This window comes from Lissotriton vulgaris, unplaced genomic scaffold (genome assembly GCF_964263255.1).
Source record: "Lissotriton vulgaris unplaced genomic scaffold, aLisVul1.2 SCAFFOLD_595, whole genome shotgun sequence".
NCBI lineage: Eukaryota > Metazoa > Chordata > Amphibia > Caudata > Salamandridae > Lissotriton > Lissotriton vulgaris.
In genome coordinates this window covers 297989-318447 of record NW_028241900.1, presented here as the reverse complement: position 1 = coordinate 318447, position 20459 = coordinate 297989, and the positions used below count along the sequence as shown (strand labels likewise).

The window sequence follows — 20459 nt, the reverse complement described above, 5'->3', positions numbered from 1 at the left end:
TACTTTAAAAAAGCACCAATGAAAGGGCTCGTCCGGGATTTGAACCCGGGACCTCTCGCACCCAAAGCGAGAATCATACCCCTAGACCAACGAGCCTTCGAAAGGCCCGCACCTCTGAAAAGCTAATACCAGCTCTAAGCACGCAATGAAGATCATGCTGGGGACTTTTTCATGCTTGGTCTGTGAATATACATGAAATTCAGTGTCAACTTACCCTTTCTCAAATGATATCACTATCATTTATAAGTGTCCCCTTTTATTTTGTCCCAGCATTGGACACGTCTTACAGAAAGTCAGCACTTATTTATCTATTTCTGCATTGGCTAGACCCTAAAGAGAAAGAATAAAAAGCTGTTCATAGCAACATAAGAAACACATGTTGCATTTTCTCTCAAATGCTTATTCCCTTTGTGCAAATCGGAATGCCAAGGTGAATAAATGGGCCACAGATTCTGGCTAATTATCTTTCCCTTGAATGCAAGTAGCAATAAAAACGGCCTAATGCAGGACTAAAGCATTCCATGCAAGCCTCTAACATCATAACATAACTGAGCTGCTGGTAGCAAGCTAAGCAATACCTTCCCAAAATGAGAAGTACATGTGCTAATCCGCTCAATCAGGCTCGATCAGGCTCGATCAGGCGAGATATAGAAAAGGTGGAAAGGGTCCAAATGGCTGTCCCTTCCTTTTTAGTGTGGGTCCTTCTGACTATCATAGGATTGCTTGTAAGAGTGGCCAGGGTCAGAGAAAAAACTTTCAACCCTTCTTAGTGTTCTATCCAGAAGCAGGCATTTTCTGTGCCTTTAATTTCAGGCTTTTCCCAGCAATCTCTGTTCTGCCTATGTAAATTAACAAAAGCAGTGCTTATTCATCACTTACTCTAATGTCCTTACTGTCCAGAAAGCTCTGCCTAAGTATGCTTTTTTTCTTTTTCAGTGAAATTCTAAATGTTTTTTCCGCCCAGTCTATGGCAGTAGAATGCTGCTTATGATGCCACATTTTGTTGAATCACCAAGGTACAACTACAGAGGAATATATGAGTCTGAACGACATGGAACTCTTAGCTAACACATCACAATGTGTGATGCTTGCCAACCAAGCACTAGATTCTGGAGCGCTGATGATCAGAACATTCTGCTCCTGAAGGAAAGGAAAGACAGCTTGATGGAAAATAAAGTCTCAGTTTATAGTAACGCTCTCTCTCTCCCAATATCTATCTATCTATCTATCTATCTATCTATCTATCTATCTATCTATCTATCTATCTATCTATCTATCTATCTATCTATCTATCTATCTATCTATCTATCTATCTATCTATCTATCTATCTATCTATCTATCTATCTATCTATCTATCTATCTATCTATCTATCTATCTATCTATCTATCTATCTTTATATATGGATACCTGCGTACACATACATATAGATATGCCATGCATTCCTTTAGATTTGTTCCAACCTCTTACCATTTATTTGAGAATCCCTACTTTTCAAGTGACTGCAAATGAAGTCATTTCCGGCACTTTTTGGCCGGTGCAAGGTAACAAAAACACATGACAACTTTTAATAAAAATCATTGGTCTCTTTGTTAACGCGCACTGTCAAACATGGGGCTTTCACACGTCAGGTAAACATGATAACCAATACACAACAGAAGCAGATGTAGATTGCTTATCAATGCCGGGATAGAACAGTTGTGAATTGAGTAGAAGAAGGGCCCCTGAATTGATACTTATTATATACAGCCTGTAAGATAATGAAAAATGCAGGCTAGGAAAGGAGATGCAAATATCAATGTATTAGAAAAATACATAAAGAGGAGTGATTTGCTTTTATTCATTCAAGGCTAGAAAAAATCAACATACTATTGCAAGCATTCATACACCACCAAATAGAAATAAACAATTCTGACATTAAACGTAAAGGTGACGATGCATTTGTATCATCACCTTGAGAAGGGTCACCGAGGAATTGAGCCCAGGGCTTCTGCACTTAAACACCAGAAACACTCCACTAAACTAAGATGCCTGTTGGTGCCAACAATTCCCAAAGTTAATGCGTGTTCTAGGTGAGCAATGAACAGAATGCAGGGCTCTTTTCAAAGCGAGGTCTGTGAATCAACAGATACATCCACATGCCAATTACTTTAGTGTTTTTAGGAGAATTCACTTTCTTGGAACGAGTCTGCATGAAACCATCTTCAGGGCCTGGACAATTTCATGGCAAAACGGCACCTCTCAACATTGCAGCCAAGACAATATAACAACTTTTTCTGCCCGGTTTCGAACCGGGGACCTTTCGCGTGTGAGGCGAACGTGATAACCACTACACTACAGAAACAGATGTCTACAGTTGATTCTTCTGTGATGAAATTTCTCAAAACAGGCTATTCCAAGGGCCTCTGGTTTTAGATTTCTTTCATGCAACCTTCCCAGACAGCCCTAGCTGAACGCTTGTATATGCCATGCAAGTTCAGCATTTTTGCAAAATGCTTAAAGAGAAATGTTTCCTAGTTGCTCAGGCAGGGCAAGGTTAAAAGCATGAGACTCTAGCAAATATTCATCCACTACTGCAAAGAGAAAATTGATATTGGCTTTGAAATGCATACTGCAATACTACTTTAAAAAAGCACCAATGAAAGGGCTCGTCCGGGATTTGAACCCAGGACCTCTCGCACCCAAAGCGAGAATCATACCCCTAGACCAACGAGCCTTCGAAAGGCCCGCACCTCTGAAAAGCTAATACCAGCTCTAAGCACGCAATGAAGATCATGCTGGGGACTTTTTCATGCTTGGTCTGTGAATATACATGAAATTCAGTGTCAACTTACCCTTTCTCAAATGATATCACTATCATTTATAAGTGTCCCCTTTTATTTTGTCCCAGCTTTGGACACGTCTTACAGAAAGTCAGCACTTATTTATCTATTTCTGCATTGGCTAGACCCTAAAGAGAAAGAATAAAAAGCTGTTCATAGCAACATAAGAAACACATGTTGCATTTTCTCTCAAATGCTTATTCCCTTTGTGCAAATCGGAATGCCAAGGTGAATAACTGGGCCACAGATTCTGGCTAATTATCTTTCCCTTGAATGCAAGTAGCAATAAAAACGGCCTAATGCAGGACTAAAGCATTCCTTGCAAGCCTCTAACATCATAACATAACTGAGCTGCTGGTAGCAAGCTAAGCAATACCTTCCCAAAATGAGAAGTACATGTGCTAATCCGCTCAATCAGCGCTCGATCAGGTTGCGATCAGGCGAGATATAGAAAAGGTGGAAAGGGTCCAAATGGCTGTCCCTTCCTTTTCAGGGTGGGTCCTTCTGACTATCATAGGATTGCTTGTAAGAGTGGCCAGGGTCAGAGAAAAAACTTTCAACCCTTCTTAGTGTTCTATCCAGAAGCAGGCATTTTCTGTGCCTTTAATTTCAGGCTTTTCCCAGCAGTCTCTGTTCTGCCTATGTACATTAACAAAAGCAGTGCTTATTCATCACTTACTCTAATGTCCTTACTGTCCAGAAAGCTCTGCCTAAGTATGCTTTTTTTCTTTTTCAGTGAAATTCTAAATGTTTTTACTGCCTAGTCTATGGCAGTAGAATGCTGCTTATGATGCCACATTTTGTTGAATCACCAAGGTACAACTACAGAGGAATATATGAGTCTGAACGACATGGAACTCTTAGCTAACACATCACAATGTGTGATGCTTGCCAACCAAGCACTAGATTCTGGAGCGCTGATGATCAGAACATTCTGCTCCTGAAGGAAAGGAAAGACAGCTTGATGGAAAATAAAGTCTCAGTTTATAGTAACGCTCTCTCTCTCCCAATATCTATCTATCTATCTATCTATCTATCTATCTATCTATCTATCTATCTATCTATCTATCTATCTATCTATCTATCTATCTATCTATCTATCTATCTATCTATCTATCTATCTATCTATCTATCTATCTATCTATCTATCTATCTATCTATCTATCTATCTATCTATCTATCTATCTATCTATCTATCTTTATATATGGATACCTGCGTACACATACATATAGATATGCCATGCATTCCTTTAGATTTGTTCCAACCTCTTACCATTTATTTGAGAATCCCTACTTTTCAAGTGACTGCAAATGAAGTCATTTCCGGCACTTTTTGGCCGGTGCAAGGTAACAAAAACACATGACAACTTTTAATAAAAATCATTGGTCTCTTTGTTAACGCGCACTGTCAAACATGGGGCTTTCACACGTCAGGTAAACATGATAACCAATACACAACAGAAGCAGATGTAGATTGCTTATCAATGCCGGGATAGAACAGTTGTGAATTGAGTAGAAGAAGGGCCCCTGAATTGATACTTATTATATACAGCCTGTAAGATAATGAAAAATGCAGGCTAGGAAAGGAGATGCAAATATCAATGTATTAGAAAAATACATAAAGAGGAGTGATTTGCTTTTATTCATTCAAGGCTAGAAAAAATCAACATACTATTGCAAGCATTCATACACCACCAAATAGAAATAAACAATTCTGACATTAAACTTAAAGGTGACGATGCATTTGTATCATCACCTTGAGAAGGGTCACCGAGGAATTGAGCCCAGGGCTTCTGCACTTAAACACCAGAAACACTCCACTAAACTAAGATGCCTGTTGGTGCCAACAATTCCCAAAGTTAATGCGTGTTCTAGGTGAGCAATGAACAGAATGCAGGGCTCTTTTCAAAGCAAGGTCTGTGAATCAACAGATACATCCACATGCCAATTACTTTAGTGTTTTTAAGAGAATTCACTTTCTTGGAACGAGTCTGCATGAAACCATCTTCAGGGCCTGGACAATTTCATGGCAAAACGGCACCTCTCAACATTGCAGCCAAGACAATATAACAACTGTTTCTGCCCGGTTTCGAAACGGGGACCTTTCGCGTGTGAGGCGAACGTGATAACCACTACACTACAGAAACAGATGTCTACAGTTGATTCTTCTGTGATGAAACTTCTCAAAACAGGCTATTCCAAGGGCCTCTGGTTTTAGATTTCTTTCATGCAACCTTCCCAGACAGCCCTAGCTGAACGCTTGTATATGCCATGCAAGTTCAGCATTTTTGCAAAATGCTTAAAGAGAAATGTTTCCTATTTGCTCAGGCAGGGCAAGGTTAAAAGCATGAGACTCTAGCAAATATTCATCCACTACTGCAAAGAGAAAATTGATATTGGCTTTGAAATGCATACTGCAATACTACTTTAAAAAAGCACCAATGAAAGGGCTCGTCCGGGATTTGAACCCGGGACCTCTCGCACCCAAAGCGAGAATCATACCCCTAGACCAACGAGCCTTCGAAAGGCCCGCACCTCTGAAAAGCTAATACCAGCTCTAAGCACGCAATGAAGATCATGCTGGGGACTTTTTCATGCTTGGTCTGTGAATATACATGAAATTCAGTGTCAACTTACCCTTTCTCAAATGATATCACTATCATTTATAAGTGTCCCCTTTTATTTTGTCCCAGCATTGGACACGTCTTACAGAAAGTCAGCACTTATTTATCTATTTCTGCATTGGCTAGACCCTAAAGAGAAAGAATAAAAAGCTGTTCATAGCAACATAAGAAACACATGTTGCATTTTCTCTCAAATGCTTATTCCCTTTGTGCAAATCGGAATGCCAAGGTGAATAAATGGGCCACAGATTCTGGCTAATTATCTTTCCCTTGAATGCAAGTAGCAATAAAAACGGCCTAATGCAGGACTAAAGCATTCCATGCAAGCCTCTAACATCATAACATAACTGAGCTGCTGGTAGCAAGCTAAGCAATACCTTCCCAAAATGAGAAGTACATGTGCTAATCCGCTCAATCAGGCTCGATCAGGCGAGATATAGAAAAGGTGGAAAGGGTCCAAATGGCTGTCCCTTCCTTTTTAGTGTGGGTCCTTCTGACTATCATAGGATTGCTTGTAAGAGTGGCCAGGGTCAGAGAAAAAACTTTCAACCCTTCTTAGTGTTCTATCCAGAAGCAGGCATTTTCTGTGCCTTTAATTTCAGGCTTTTCCCAGCAATCTCTGTTCTGCCTATGTAAATTAACAAAAGCAGTGCTTATTCATCACTTACTCTAATGTCCTTACTGTCCAGAAAGCTCTGCCTAAGTATGCTTTTTTTCTTTTTCAGTGAAATTCTAAATGTTTTTTCCGCCCAGTCTATGGCAGTAGAATGCTGCTTATGATGCCACATTTTGTTGAATCACCAAGGTACAACTACAGAGGAATATATGAGTCTGAACGACATGGAACTCTTAGCTAACACATCACAATGTGTGATGCTTGCCAACCAAGCACTAGATTCTGGAGCGCTGATGATCAGAACATTCTGCTCCTGAAGGAAAGGAAAGACAGCTTGATGGAAAATAAAGTCTCAGTTTATAGTAACGCTCTCTCTCTCCCAATATCTATCTATCTATCTATCTATCTATCTATCTATCTATCTATCTATCTATCTATCTATCTATCTATCTATCTATCTATCTATCTATCTATCTATCTATCTATCTATCTATCTATCTATCTATCTATCTATCTATCTATCTATCTATCTATCTTTATATATGGATACCTGCGTACACATACATATAGATATGCCATGCATTCCTTTAGATTTGTTCCAACCTCTTACCATTTATTTGAGAATCCCTACTTTTCAAGTGACTGCAAATGAAGTCATTTCCGGCACTTTTTGGCCGGTGCAAGGTAACAAAAACACATGACAACTTTTAATAAAAATCATTGGTCTCTTTGTTAACGCGCACTGTCAAACATGGGGCTTTCACACGTCAGGTAAACATGATAACCAATACACAACAGAAGCAGATGTAGATTGCTTATCAATGCCGGGATAGAACAGTTGTGAATTGAGTAGAAGAAGGGCCCCTGAATTGATACTTATTATATACAGCCTGTAAGATAATGAAAAATGCAGGCTAGGAAAGGAGAAGCAAATATCAATGTATTAGAAAAATACATAAAGAGGAGTGATTTGCTTTTATTCATTCAAGGCTAGAAAAAATCAACATACTATTGCAAGCATTCATACACCACCAAATAGAAATAAACAATTCTGACATTAAACGTAAAGGTGACGATGCATTTGTATCATCACCTTGAGAAGGGTCACCGAGGAATTGAGCCCAGGGCTTCTGCACTTAAACACCAGAAACACTCCACTAAACTAAGATGCCTGTTGGTGCCAACAATTCCCAAAGTTAATGCGTGTTCTAGGTGAGCAATGAAGAGAATGCAGGGCTCTTTTCAAAGCGAGGTCTGTGAATCAACAGATACATCCACATGCCAATTACTTTAGTGTTTTTAGGAGAATTCACTTTCTTGGAACGAGTCTGCATGAAACCATCTTCAGGGCCTGGACAATTTCATGGCAAAACGGCACCTCTCAACATTGCAGCCAAGACAATATAACAACTTTTTCTGCCCGGTTTCGAACCGGGGACCTTTCGCGTGTGAGGCGAACGTGATAACCACTACACTACAGAAACAGATGTCTACAGTTGATTCTTCTGTGATGAAATTTCTCAAAACAGGCTATTCCAAGGGCCTCTGGTTTTAGATTTCTTTCATGCAACCTTCCCAGACAGCCCTAGCTGAACGCTTGTATATGCCATGCAAGTTCAGCATTTTTGCAAAATGCTTAAAGAGAAATGTTTCCTAGTTGCTCAGGCAGGGCAAGGTTAAAAGCATGAGACTCTAGCAAATATTCATCCACTACTGCAAAGAGAAAATTGATATTGGCTTTGAAATGCATACTGCAATACTACTTTAAAAAAGCACCAATGAAAGGGCTCGTCCGGGATTTGAACCCGGGACCTCTCGCACCCAAAGCGAGAATCATACCCCTAGACCAACGAGCCTTCGAAAGGCCCGCACCTCTGAAAAGCTAATACCAGCTCTAAGCACGCAATGAAGATCATGCTGGGGACTTTTTCATGCTTGGTCTGTGAATATACATGAAATTCAGTGTCAACTTACCCTTTCTCAAATGATATCACTATCATTTATAAGTGTCCCCTTTTATTTTGTCCCAGCTTTGGACACGTCTTACAGAAAGTCAGCACTTATTTATCTATTTCTGCATTGGCTAGACCCTAAAGAGAAAGAATAAAAAGCTGTTCATAGCAACATAAGAAACACATGTTGCATTTTCTCTCAAATGCTTATTCCCTTTGTGCAAATCGGAATGCCAAGGTGAATAACTGGGCCACAGATTCTGGCTAATTATCTTTCCCTTGAATGCAAGTAGCAATAAAAACGGCCTAATGCAGGACTAAAGCATTCCTTGCAAGCCTCTAACATCATAACATAACTGAGCTGCTGGTAGCAAGCTAAGCAATACCTTCCCAAAATGAGAAGTACATGTGCTAATCCGCTCAATCAGCGCTCGATCAGGTTGCGATCAGGCGAGATATAGAAAAGGTGGAAAGGGTCCAAATGGCTGTCCCTTCCTTTTCAGGGTGGCTCCTTCTGACTATCATAGGATTGCTTGTAAGAGTGGCCAGGGTCAGAGAAAAAACTTTCAACCCTTCTTAGTGTTCTATCCAGAAGCAGGCATTTTCTGTGCCTTTAATTTCAGGCTTTTCCCAGCAGTCTCTGTTCTGCCTATGTAAATTAACAAAAGCAGTGCTTATTCATCACTTACTCTAATGTCCTTACTGTCCAGAAAGCTCTGCCTAAGTATGCTTTTTTTCTTTTTCAGTGAAATTCTAAATGTTTTTACTGCCCAGTCTATGGCAGTAGAATGCTGCTTATGATGCCACATTTTGTTGAATCACCAAGGTACAACTACAGAGGAATATATGAGTCTGAACGACATGGAACTCTTAGCTAACACATCACAATGTGTGATGCTTGCCAACCAAGCACTAGATTCTGGAGCGCTGATGATCAGAACATTCTGCTCCTGAAGGAAAGGAAAGACAGCTTGATGGAAAATAAAGTCTCAGTTTATAGTAACGCTCTCTCTCTCCCAATATCTATCTATCTATCTATCTATCTATCTATCTATCTATCTATCTATCTATCTATCTATCTATCTATCTATCTATCTATCTATCTATCTATCTATCTATCTATCTATCTATCTATCTATCTATCTATCTATCTATCTATCTATCTATCTATCTATCTATCTATCTATCTATCTATCTATCTATCTATCTATCTATCTATCTTTATATATGGATACCTGCGTACACATACATATAGATATGCCATGCATTCCTTTAGATTTGTTCCAACCTCTTACCATTTATTTGAGAATCCCTACTTTTCAAGTGACTGCAAATGAAGTCATTTCCGGCACTTTTTGGCCGGTGCAAGGTAACAAAAACACATGACAACTTTTAATAAAAATCATTGGTCTCTTTGTTAACGCGCACTGTCAAACATGGGGCTTTCACACGTCAGGTAAACATGATAACCAATACACAACAGAAGCAGATGTAGATTGCTTATCAATGCCGGGATAGAACAGTTGTGAATTGAGTAGAAGAAGGGCCCCTGAATTGATACTTATTATATACAGCCTGTAAGATAATGAAAAATGCAGGCTAGGAAAGGAGATGCAAATATCAATGTATTAGAAAAATACATAAAGAGGAGTGATTTGCTTTTATTCATTCAAGGCTAGAAAAAATCAACATACTATTGCAAGCATTCATACACCACCAAATAGAAATAAACAATTCTGACATTAAACGTAAAGGTGACGATGCATTTGTATCATCACCTTGAGAAGGGTCACCGAGGAATTGAGCCCAGGGCTTCTGCACTTAAACACCAGAAACACTCCACTAAACTAAGATGCCTGTTGGTGCCAACAATTCCCAAAGTTAATGCGTGTTCTAGGTGAGCAATGAACAGAATGCAGGGCTCTTTTCAAAGCGAGGTCTGTGAATCAACAGATACATCCACATGCCAATTACTTTAGTGTTTTTAGGAGAATTCACTTTCTTGGAACGAGTCTGCATGAAACCATCTTCAGGGCCTGGACAATTTCATGGCAAAACGGCACCTCTCAACATTGCAGCCAAGACAATATAACAACTTTTTCTGCCCGGTTTCGAACCGGGGACCTTTCGCGTGTGAGGCGAACGTGATAACTACTACACTACAGAAACAGATGTCTACAGTTGATTCTTCTGTGATGAAATTTCTCAAAACAGGCTATTCCAAGGGCCTCTGGTTTTAGATTTCTTTCATGCAACCTTCCCAGACAGCCCTAGCTGAACGCTTGTATATGCCATGCAAGTTCAGCATTTTTGCAAAATGCTTAAAGAGAAATGTTTCCTAGTTGCTCAGGCAGGGCAAGGTTAAAAGCATGAGACTCTAGCAAATATTCATCCACTACTGCAAAGAGAAAATTGATATTGGCTTTGAAATGCATACTGCAATACTACTTTAAAAAAGCACCAATGAAAGGGCTCGTCCGGGATTTGAACCCAGGACCTCTCGCACCCAAAGCGAGAATCATACCCCTAGACCAACGAGCCTTCGAAAGGCCCGCACCTCTGAAAAGCTAATACCAGCTCTAAGCACGCAATGAAGATCATGCTGGGGACTTTTTCATGCTTGGTCTGTGAATATACATGAAATTCAGTGTCAACTTACCCTTTCTCAAATGATATCACTATCATTTATAAGTGTCCCCTTTTATTTTGTCCCAGCTTTGGACACGTCTTACAGAAAGTCAGCACTTATTTATCTATTTCTGCATTGGCCAGACCCTAAAGAGAAAGAATAAAAAGCTGTTCATAGCAACATAAGAAACACATGTTGCATTTTCTCTCAAATGCTTATTCCCTTTGTGCAAATCGGAATGCCAAGGTGAATAACTGGGCCACAGATTCTGGCTAATTATCTTTCCCTTGAATGCAAGTAGCAATAAAAACGGCCTAATGCAGGACTAAAGCATTCCTTGCAAGCCTCTAACATCATAACATAACTGAGCTGCTGGTAGCAAGCTAAGCAATACCTTCCCAAAATGAGAAGTACATGTGCTAATCCGCTCAATCAGCGCTCGATCAGGTTGCGATCAGGCGAGATATAGAAAAGGTGGAAAGGGTCCAAATGGCTGTCCCTTCCTTTTCAGGGTGGGTCCTTCTGACTATCATAGGATTGCTTGTAAGAGTGGCCAGGGTCAGAGAAAAAACTTTCAACCCTTCTTAGTGTTCTATCCAGAAGCAGGCATTTTCTGTGCCTTTAATTTCAGGCTTTTCCCAGCAGTCTCTGTTCTGCCTATGTAAATTAACAAAAGCAGTGCTTATTCATCACTTACTCTAATGTCCTTACTGTCCAGAAAGCTCTGCCTAAGTATGCTTTTTTTCTTTTTCAGTGAAATTCTAAATGTTTTTACTGCCCAGTCTATGGCAGTAGAATGCTGCTTATGATGCCACATTTTGTTGAATCACCAAGGTACAACTACAGAGGAATATATGAGTCTGAACGACATGGAACTCTTAGCTAACACATCACAATGTGTGATGCTTGCCAACCAAGCACTAGATTCTGGAGCGCTGATGATCAGAACATTCTGCTCCTGAAGGAAAGGAAAGACAGCTTGATGGAAAATAAAGTCTCAGTTTATAGTAACGCTCTCTCTCTCCCAATATCTATCTATCTATCTATCTATCTATCTATCTATCTATCTATCTATCTATCTATCTATCTATCTATCTATCTATCTATCTATCTATCTATCTATCTATCTATCTATCTATCTATCTATCTATCTATCTATCTATCTATCTATCTATCTATCTATCTATCTATCTATCTATCTTTATATATGGATACCTGCGTACACATACATATAGATATGCCATGCATTCCTTTAGATTTGTTCCAACCTCTTACCATTTATTTGAGAATCCCTACTTTTCAAGTGACTGCAAATGAAGTCATTTCCGGCACTTTTTGGCCGGTGCAAGGTAACAAAAACACATGACAACTTTTAATAAAAATCATTGGTCTCTTTGTTAACGCGCACTGTCAAACATGGGGCTTTCACACGTCAGGTAAACATGATAACCAATACACAACAGAAGCAGATGTAGATTGCTTATCAATGCCGGGATAGAACAGTTGTGAATTGAGTAGAAGAAGGGCCCCTGAATTGATACTTATTATATACAGCCTGTAAGATAATGAAAAATGCAGGCTAGGAAAGGAGATGCAAATATCAATGTATTAGAAAAATACATAAAGAGGAGTGATTTGCTTTTATTCATTCAAGGCTAGAAAAAATCAACATACTATTGCAAGCATTCATACACCACCAAATAGAAATAAACAATTCTGACATTAAACTTAAAGGTGACGATGCATTTGTATCATCACCTTGAGAAGGGTCACCGAGGAATTGAGCCCAGGGCTTCTGCACTTAAACACCAGAAACACTCCACTAAACTAAGATGCCTGTTGGTGCCAACAATTCCCAAAGTTAATGCGTGTTCTAGGTGAGCAATGAACAGAATGCAGGGCTCTTTTCAAAGCAAGGTCTGTGAATCAACAGATACATCCACATGCCAATTACTTTAGTGTTTTTAAGAGAATTCACTTTCTTGGAACGAGTCTGCATGAAACCATCTTCAGGGCCTGGACAATTTCATGGCAAAACGGCACCTCTCAACATTGCAGCCAAGACAATATAACAACTGTTTCTGCCCGGTTTCGAAACGGGGACCTTTCGCGTGTGAGGCGAACGTGATAACCACTACACTACAGAAACAGATGTCTACAGTTGATTCTTCTGTGATGAAACTTCTCAAAACAGGCTATTCCAAGGGCCTCTGGTTTTAGATTTCTTTCATGCAACCTTCCCAGACAGCCCTAGCTGAACGCTTGTATATGCCATGCAAGTTCAGCATTTTTGCAAAATGCTTAAAGAGAAATGTTTCCTATTTGCTCAGGCAGGGCAAGGTTAAAAGCATGAGACTCTAGCAAATATTCATCCACTACTGCAAAGAGAAAATTGATATTGGCTTTGAAATGCATACTGCAATACTACTTTAAAAAAGCACCAATGAAAGGGCTCGTCCGGGATTTGAACCCGGGACCTCTCGCACCCAAAGCGAGAATCATACCCCTAGACCAACGAGCCTTCGAAAGGCCCGCACCTCTGAAAAGCTAATACCAGCTCTAAGCACGCAATGAAGATCATGCTGGGGACTTTTTCATGCTTGGTCTGTGAATATACATGAAATTCAGTGTCAACTTACCCTTTCTCAAATGATATCACTATCATTTATAAGTGTCCCCTTTTATTTTGTCCCAGCATTGGACACGTCTTACAGAAAGTCAGCACTTATTTATCTATTTCTGCATTGGCTAGACCCTAAAGAGAAAGAATAAAAAGCTGTTCATAGCAACATAAGAAACACATGTTGCATTTTCTCTCAAATGCTTATTCCCTTTGTGCAAATCGGAATGCCAAGGTGAATAAATGGGCCACAGATTCTGGCTAATTATCTTTCCCTTGAATGCAAGTAGCAATAAAAACGGCCTAATGCAGGACTAAAGCATTCCATGCAAGCCTCTAACATCATAACATAACTGAGCTGCTGGTAGCAAGCTAAGCAATACCTTCCCAAAATGAGAAGTACATGTGCTAATCCGCTCAATCAGGCTCGATCAGGCTCGATCAGGCGAGATATAGAAAAGGTGGAAAGGGTCCAAATGGCTGTCCCTTCCTTTTTAGTGTGGGTCCTTCTGACTATCATAGGATTGCTTGTAAGAGTGGCCAGGGTCAGAGAAAAAACTTTCAACCCTTCTTAGTGTTCTATCCAGAAGCAGGCATTTTCTGTGCCTTTAATTTCAGGCTTTTCCCAGCAATCTCTGTTCTGCCTATGTAAATTAACAAAAGCAGTGCTTATTCATCACTTACTCTAATGTCCTTACTGTCCAGAAAGCTCTGCCTAAGTATGCTTTTTTTCTTTTTCAGTGAAATTCTAAATGTTTTTTCCGCCCAGTCTATGGCAGTAGAATGCTGCTTATGATGCCACATTTTGTTGAATCACCAAGGTACAACTACAGAGGAATATATGAGTCTGAACGACATGGAACTCTTAGCTAACACATCACAATGTGTGATGCTTGCCAACCAAGCACTAGATTCTGGAGCGCTGATGATCAGAACATTCTGCTCCTGAAGGAAAGGAAAGACAGCTTGATGGAAAATAAAGTCTCAGTTTATAGTAACGCTCTCTCTCTCCCAATATCTATCTATCTATCTATCTATCTATCTATCTATCTATCTATCTATCTATCTATCTATCTATCTATCTATCTATCTATCTATCTATCTATCTATCTATCTATCTATCTATCTATCTATCTATCTATCTATCTATCTATCTATCTATCTATCTATCTATCTATCTATCTATCTATCTATCTATCTATCTATCTATCTATCTTTATATATGGATACCTGCGTACACATACATATAGATATGCCATGCATTCCTTTAGATTTGTTCCAACCTCTTACCATTTATTTGAGAATCCCTACTTTTCAAGTGACTGCAAATGAAGTCATTTCCGGCACTTTTTGGCCGGTGCAAGGTAACAAAAACACATGACAACTTTTAATAAAAATCATTGGTCTCTTTGTTAACGCGCACTGTCAAACATGGGGCTTTCACACGTCAGGTAAACATGATAACCAATACACAACAGAAGCAGATGTAGATTGCTTATCAATGCCGGGATAGAACAGTTGTGAATTGAGTAGAAGAAGGGCCCCTGAATTGATACTTATTATATACAGCCTGTAAGATAATGAAAAATGCAGGCTAGGAAAGGAGATGCAAATATCAATGTATTAGAAAAATACATAAAGAGGAGTGATTTGCTTTTATTCATTCAAGGCTAGAAAAAATCAACATACTATTGCAAGCATTCATACACCACCAAATAGAAATAAACAATTCTGACATTAAACGTAAAGGTGACGATGCATTTGTATCATCACCTTGAGAAGGGTCACCGAGGAATTGAGCCCAGGGCTTCTGCACTTAAACACCAGAAACACTCCACTAAACTAAGATGCCTGTTGGTGCCAACAATTCCCAAAGTTAATGCGTGTTCTAGGTGAGCAATGAACAGAATGCAGGGCTCTTTTCAAAGCGAGGTCTGTGAATCAACAGATACATCCACATGCCAATTACTTTAGTGTTTTTAGGAGAATTCACTTTCTTGGAACGAGTCTGCATGAAACCATCTTCAGGGCCTGGACAATTTCATGGCAAAACGGCACCTCTCAACATTGCAGCCAAGACAATATAACAACTTTTTCTGCCCGGTTTCGAACCGGGGACCTTTCGCGTGTGAGGCGAACGTGATAACCACTACACTACAGAAACAGATGTCTACAGTTGATTCTTCTGTGATGAAATTTCTCAAAACAGGCTATTCCAAGGGCCTCTGGTTTTAGATTTCTTTCATGCAACCTTCCCAGACAGCCCTAGCTGAACGCTTGTATATGCCATGCAAGTTCAGCATTTTTGCAAAATGCTTAAAGAGAAATGTTTCCTAGTTGCTCAGGCAGGGCAAGGTTAAAAGCATGAGACTCTAGCAAATATTCATCCACTACTGCAAAGAGAAAATTGATATTGGCTTTGAAATGCATACTGCAATACTACTTTAAAAAAGCACCAATGAAAGGGCTCGTCCGGGATTTGAACCCGGGACCTCTCGCACCCAAAGCGAGAATCATACCCCTAGACCAACGAGCCTTCGAAAGGCCCGCACCTCTGAAAAGCTAATACCAGCTCTAAGCACGCAATGAAGATCATGCTGGGGACTTTTTCATGCTTGGTCTGTGAATATACATGAAATTCAGTGTCAACTTACCCTTTCTCAAATGATATCACTATCATTTATAAGTGTCCCCTTTTATTTTGTCCCAGCTTTGGACACGTCTTACAGAAAGTCAGCACTTATTTATCTATTTCTGCATTGGCTAGACCCTAAAGAGAAAGAATAAAAAGCTGTTCATAGCAACATAAGAAACACATGTTGCATTTTCTCTCAAATGCTTATTCCCTTTGTGCAAATCGGAATGCCAAGGTGAATAACTGGGCCACAGATTCTGGCTAATTATCTTTCCCTTGAATGCAAGTAGCAATAAAAACGGCCTAATGCAGGACTAAAGCATTCCTTGCAAGCCTCTAACATCATAACATAACTGAGCTGCTGGTAGCAAGCTAAGCAATACCTTCCCAAAATGAGAAGTACATGTGCTAATCCGCTCAATCAGCGCTCGATCAGGTTGCGATCAGGCGAGATATAGAAAAGGTGGAAAGGGTCCAAATGGCTGTCCCTTCCTTTTCAGGGTGGGTCCTTCTGACTATCATAGGATTGCTTGTAAGAGTGGCCAGGGTCAGAGAAAAAACTTTCAACCCTTCTTAGTGTTCTATCCAGAAGCAGGCATTTTCTGTGCCTTTAATTTCAGGCTTTTCCCAGCAGTCTCTGTTCTGCCTATGTAAATTAACAAAAGCAGTGCTTATTCATCACTTACTCTAATGTCCTTACTGTCCAGAAAGCTCTGCCTAAGTATGCTTTTTTTCTTTTTCAGTGAAATTCTAAATGTTTTTACTGCCCAGTCTATGGCAGTAGAATGCTGCTTATGATGCCACATTTTGTTGAATCACCAAGGTACAACTACAGAGGAATATATGAGTCTGAACGACATGGAACTCTTAGCTAACACATCACAATGTGTGATGCTTGCCAACCAAGCACTAGATTCTGGAGCGCTGATGATCAGAACATTCTGCTCCTGAAGGAAAGGAAAGACAGCTTGATGGAAAATAAAGTCTCAGTTTATAGTAACGCTCTCTCTCTCCCAATATCTATCTATCTATCTATCTATCTATCTATCTATCTATCTATCTATCTATCTATCTATCTATCTATCTATCTATCTATCTATCTATCTATCTATCTATCTATCTATCTATCTATCTATCTATCTATCTATCTATCTATCTATCTATCTTTATATATGGATACCTGCGTACACATACATATAGATATGCCATGCATTCCTTTAGATTTGTTCCAACCTCTTACCATTTATTTGAGAATCCCTACTTTTCAAGTGACTGCAAATGAAGTCATTTCCGGCACTTTTTGGCCGGTGCAAGGTAACAAAAACACATGACAACTTTTAATAAAAATCATTGGTCTCTTTGTTAACGCGCACTGTCAAACATGGGGCTTTCACACGTCAGGTAAACATGATAACCAATACACAACAGAAGCAGATGTAGATTGCTTATCAATGCCGGGATAGAACAGTTGTGAATTGAGTAGAAGAAGGGCCCCTGAATTGATACTTATTATATACAGCCTGTAAGATAATGAAAAATGCAGGCTAGGAAAGGAGATGCAAATATCAATGTATTAGAAAAATACATAAAGAGGAGTGATTTGCTTTTATTCATTCAAGGCTAGAAAAAATCAACATACTATTGCAAGCATTCATACACCACCAAATAGAAATAAACAATTCTGACATTAAACTTAAAGGTGACGATGCATTTGTATCATCACCTTGAGAAGGGTCACCGAGGAATTGAGCCCAGGGCTTCTGCACTTAAACACCAGAAACACTCCACTAAACTAAGATGCCTGTTGGTGCCAACAATTCCCAAAGTTAATGCGTGTTCTAGGTGAGCAATGAACAGAATGCAGGGCTCTTTTCAAAGCAAGGTCTGTGAATCAACAGATACATCCACATGCCAATTACTTTAGTGTTTTTAAGAGAATTCACTTTCTTGGAACGAGTCTGCATGAAACCATCTTCAGGGCCTGGACAATTTCATGGCAAAACGGCACCTCTCAACATTGCAGCCAAGACAATATAACAACTGTTTCTGCCCGGTTTCGAAACGGGGACCTTTCGCGTGTGAGGCGAACGTGATAACCACTACACTACAGAAACAGATGTCTACAGTTGATTCTTCTGTGATGAAACTTCTCAAAACAGGCTATTCCAAGGGCCTCTGGTTTTAGATTTCTTTCATGCAACCTTCCCAGACAGCCCTAGCTGAACGCTTGTATATGCCATGCAAGTTCAGCATTTTTGCAAAATGCTTAAAGAGAAATGTTTCCTATTTGCTCAGGCAGGGCAAGGTTAAAAGCATGAGACTCTAGCAAATATTCATCCACTACTGCAAAGAGAAAATTGATATTGGCTTTGAAATGCATACTGCAATACTACTTTAAAAAAGCACCAATAAAAGGGCTCGTCCGGGATTTGAACCCGGGACCTCTCGCACCCAAAGCGAGAATCATACCCCTAGACCAACGAGCCTTCGAAAGGCCCGCACCTCTGAAAAGCTAATACCAGCTCTAAGCACGCAATGAAGATCATGCTGGGGACTTTTTCATGCTTGGTCTGTGAATATACATGAAATTCAGTGTCAACTTACCCTTTCTCAAATGATATCACTATCATTTATAAGTGTCCCCTTTTATTTTGTCCCAGCATTGGACACGTCTTACAGAAAGTCAGCACTTATTTATCTATTTCTGCATTGGCTAGATCCTAAAGAGAAAGAATAAAAAGCTGTTCATAGCAACATAAGAAACACATGTTGCATTTTCTCTCAAATGCTTATTCCCTTTGTGCAAATCGGAATGCCAAGGTGAATAAATGGGCCACAGATTCTGGCTAATTATCTTTCCCTTGAATGCAAGTAGCAATAAAAACGGCCTAATGCAGGACTAAAGCATTCCATGCAAGCCTCTAACATCATAACATAACTGAGCTGCTGGTAGCAAGCTAAGCAATACCTTCCCAAAATGAGAAGTACATGTGCTAATCCGCTCAATCAGCGCTCGATCAGGCTCGATCAGGCGAGATATAGAAAAGGTGGAAAGGGTCCAAATGGCTGTCCCTTCCTTTTTAGGGTGGGTCCTTCTGACTATCATAGGATTGCTTGTAAGAGTGGCCAGGGTCAGAGAAAAAACTTTCAACCCTTCTTAGTGTTCTATCCAGAAGCAGGCATTTTCTGTGCCTTTAATTTCAGGCTTTTCCCAGCAGTCTCTGTTCTGCCTATGTAAATTAACAAAAGAAGTGCTTATTCATCACTTACTCTAATGTCCTTACTGTCCAGAAAGCTCTGCCTAAGTATGCTTTTTTTCTTTTTCAGTGAAATTCTAAATGTTTTTTCTGCCCAGTCTATGGCAGTAGAATGCTGCTTATGATGCCACATTTTGTTGAATCACCAAGGTACAACTACAGAGGAATATATGAGTCTGAACGACATGGAACTCTTAGCTAACACATCACAATGTGTGATGCTTGCCAACCAAGCACTAGATTCTGGAGCGCTGATGATCAGAACATTCTGCTCCTGAAGGAAAGGAAAGACAGCTTGATGGAAAATAAAGTCTCAGTTTATAGTAACGCTCTCTCTCTCCCAATATCTATCTATCTATCTATCTATCTATCTATCTATCTATCTATCTATCTATCTATCTATCTATCTATCTATCTATCTATCTATCTATCTATCTATCTATCTATCTATCTATCTATCTATCTATCTATCTATCTATCTATCTATCTATCTATCTATCTATCTATCTATCTTTATATATGGATACCTGCGTACACATACATATAGATATGCCATGCATTCCTTTAGATTTGTTCCAACCTCTTACCATTTATTTGAGAATCCCTACTTTTCAAGTGACTGCAAATGAAGTCATTTCCGGCACTTTTTGGCCGGTGCAAGGTAACAAAAACACATGACAACTTTTAATAAAAATCATTGGTCTCTTTGTTAACGCGCACTGTCAAACATGGGGCTTTCACACGTCAGGTAAACATGATAACCAATACACAACAGAAGCAGATGTAGATTGCTTATCAATGCCGGGATAGAACAGTTGTGAATTGAGTAGAAGAAGGGCCCCTGAATTGATACTTATTATATACAGCCTGTAAGATAATGAAAAATGCAGGCTAGGAAAGGAGATGCAAATATCAATGTATTAGAAAAATACATAAAGAGGAGTGATTTGCTTTTATTCATTCAAGGCTAGAAAAAATCAACATACTATTGCAAGCATTCATACACCACCAAATAGAAATAAACAATTCTGACATTAAACTTAAAGGTGACGATGCATTTGTATCATCACCTTGAGAAGGGTCACCGAGGAATTGAGCCCAGGGCTTCTGCACTTAAACACCAGAAACACTCCACTAAACTAAGATGCCTGTTGGTGCCAACAATTCCCAAAGTTAATGCGTGTTCTAGGTGAGCAATGAACAGAATGCAGGGCTCTTTTCAAAGCGAGGTCTGTGAATCAACAGATACATCCACATGCCAATTACTTTAGTGTTTTTAAGAGAATTCACTTTCTTGGAACGAGT

General features: G+C 39.6%; 12 non-coding genes across 12 annotated transcripts; all 12 read right to left on the bottom strand.

The window, feature by feature from the left end:
• Positions 1-24: 24 nt before the first annotated feature.
• On the bottom strand, positions 25-96 carry TRNAP-UGG (transfer RNA proline (anticodon UGG)). The gene has a single exon. It is a non-coding gene; the product is annotated as a tRNA-Pro (tRNA).
• A 2174-nt stretch (positions 97-2270) lies between these two features.
• TRNAV-CAC (transfer RNA valine (anticodon CAC)) lies at positions 2271-2343 on the bottom strand. The gene has a single exon. It is a non-coding gene; the product is annotated as a tRNA-Val (tRNA).
• A 2552-nt stretch (positions 2344-4895) lies between these two features.
• TRNAV-CAC (transfer RNA valine (anticodon CAC)) lies at positions 4896-4968 on the bottom strand. Its single transcript has one exon. It is a non-coding gene; the product is annotated as a tRNA-Val (tRNA).
• A 300-nt stretch (positions 4969-5268) lies between these two features.
• Positions 5269-5340, bottom strand: TRNAP-UGG (transfer RNA proline (anticodon UGG)). The gene has a single exon. It is a non-coding gene; the product is annotated as a tRNA-Pro (tRNA).
• A 2132-nt stretch (positions 5341-7472) lies between these two features.
• TRNAV-CAC (transfer RNA valine (anticodon CAC)) lies at positions 7473-7545 on the bottom strand. The gene has a single exon. It is a non-coding gene; the product is annotated as a tRNA-Val (tRNA).
• Positions 7546-7845: 300 nt separating this feature from the next.
• TRNAP-UGG (transfer RNA proline (anticodon UGG)) lies at positions 7846-7917 on the bottom strand. Its single transcript has one exon. It is a non-coding gene; the product is annotated as a tRNA-Pro (tRNA).
• A 4801-nt stretch (positions 7918-12718) lies between these two features.
• On the bottom strand, positions 12719-12791 carry TRNAV-CAC (transfer RNA valine (anticodon CAC)). Its single transcript has one exon. It is a non-coding gene; the product is annotated as a tRNA-Val (tRNA).
• A 300-nt stretch (positions 12792-13091) lies between these two features.
• Positions 13092-13163, bottom strand: TRNAP-UGG (transfer RNA proline (anticodon UGG)). Its single transcript has one exon. It is a non-coding gene; the product is annotated as a tRNA-Pro (tRNA).
• Positions 13164-15353: 2190 nt separating this feature from the next.
• TRNAV-CAC (transfer RNA valine (anticodon CAC)) lies at positions 15354-15426 on the bottom strand. Its single transcript has one exon. It is a non-coding gene; the product is annotated as a tRNA-Val (tRNA).
• A 300-nt stretch (positions 15427-15726) lies between these two features.
• Positions 15727-15798, bottom strand: TRNAP-UGG (transfer RNA proline (anticodon UGG)). The gene has a single exon. It is a non-coding gene; the product is annotated as a tRNA-Pro (tRNA).
• A 2140-nt stretch (positions 15799-17938) lies between these two features.
• On the bottom strand, positions 17939-18011 carry TRNAV-CAC (transfer RNA valine (anticodon CAC)). Its single transcript has one exon. It is a non-coding gene; the product is annotated as a tRNA-Val (tRNA).
• Positions 18012-18311: 300 nt separating this feature from the next.
• TRNAP-UGG (transfer RNA proline (anticodon UGG)) lies at positions 18312-18383 on the bottom strand. Its single transcript has one exon. It is a non-coding gene; the product is annotated as a tRNA-Pro (tRNA).
• Between the last annotated feature and the right edge of the window lie 2076 nt (positions 18384-20459).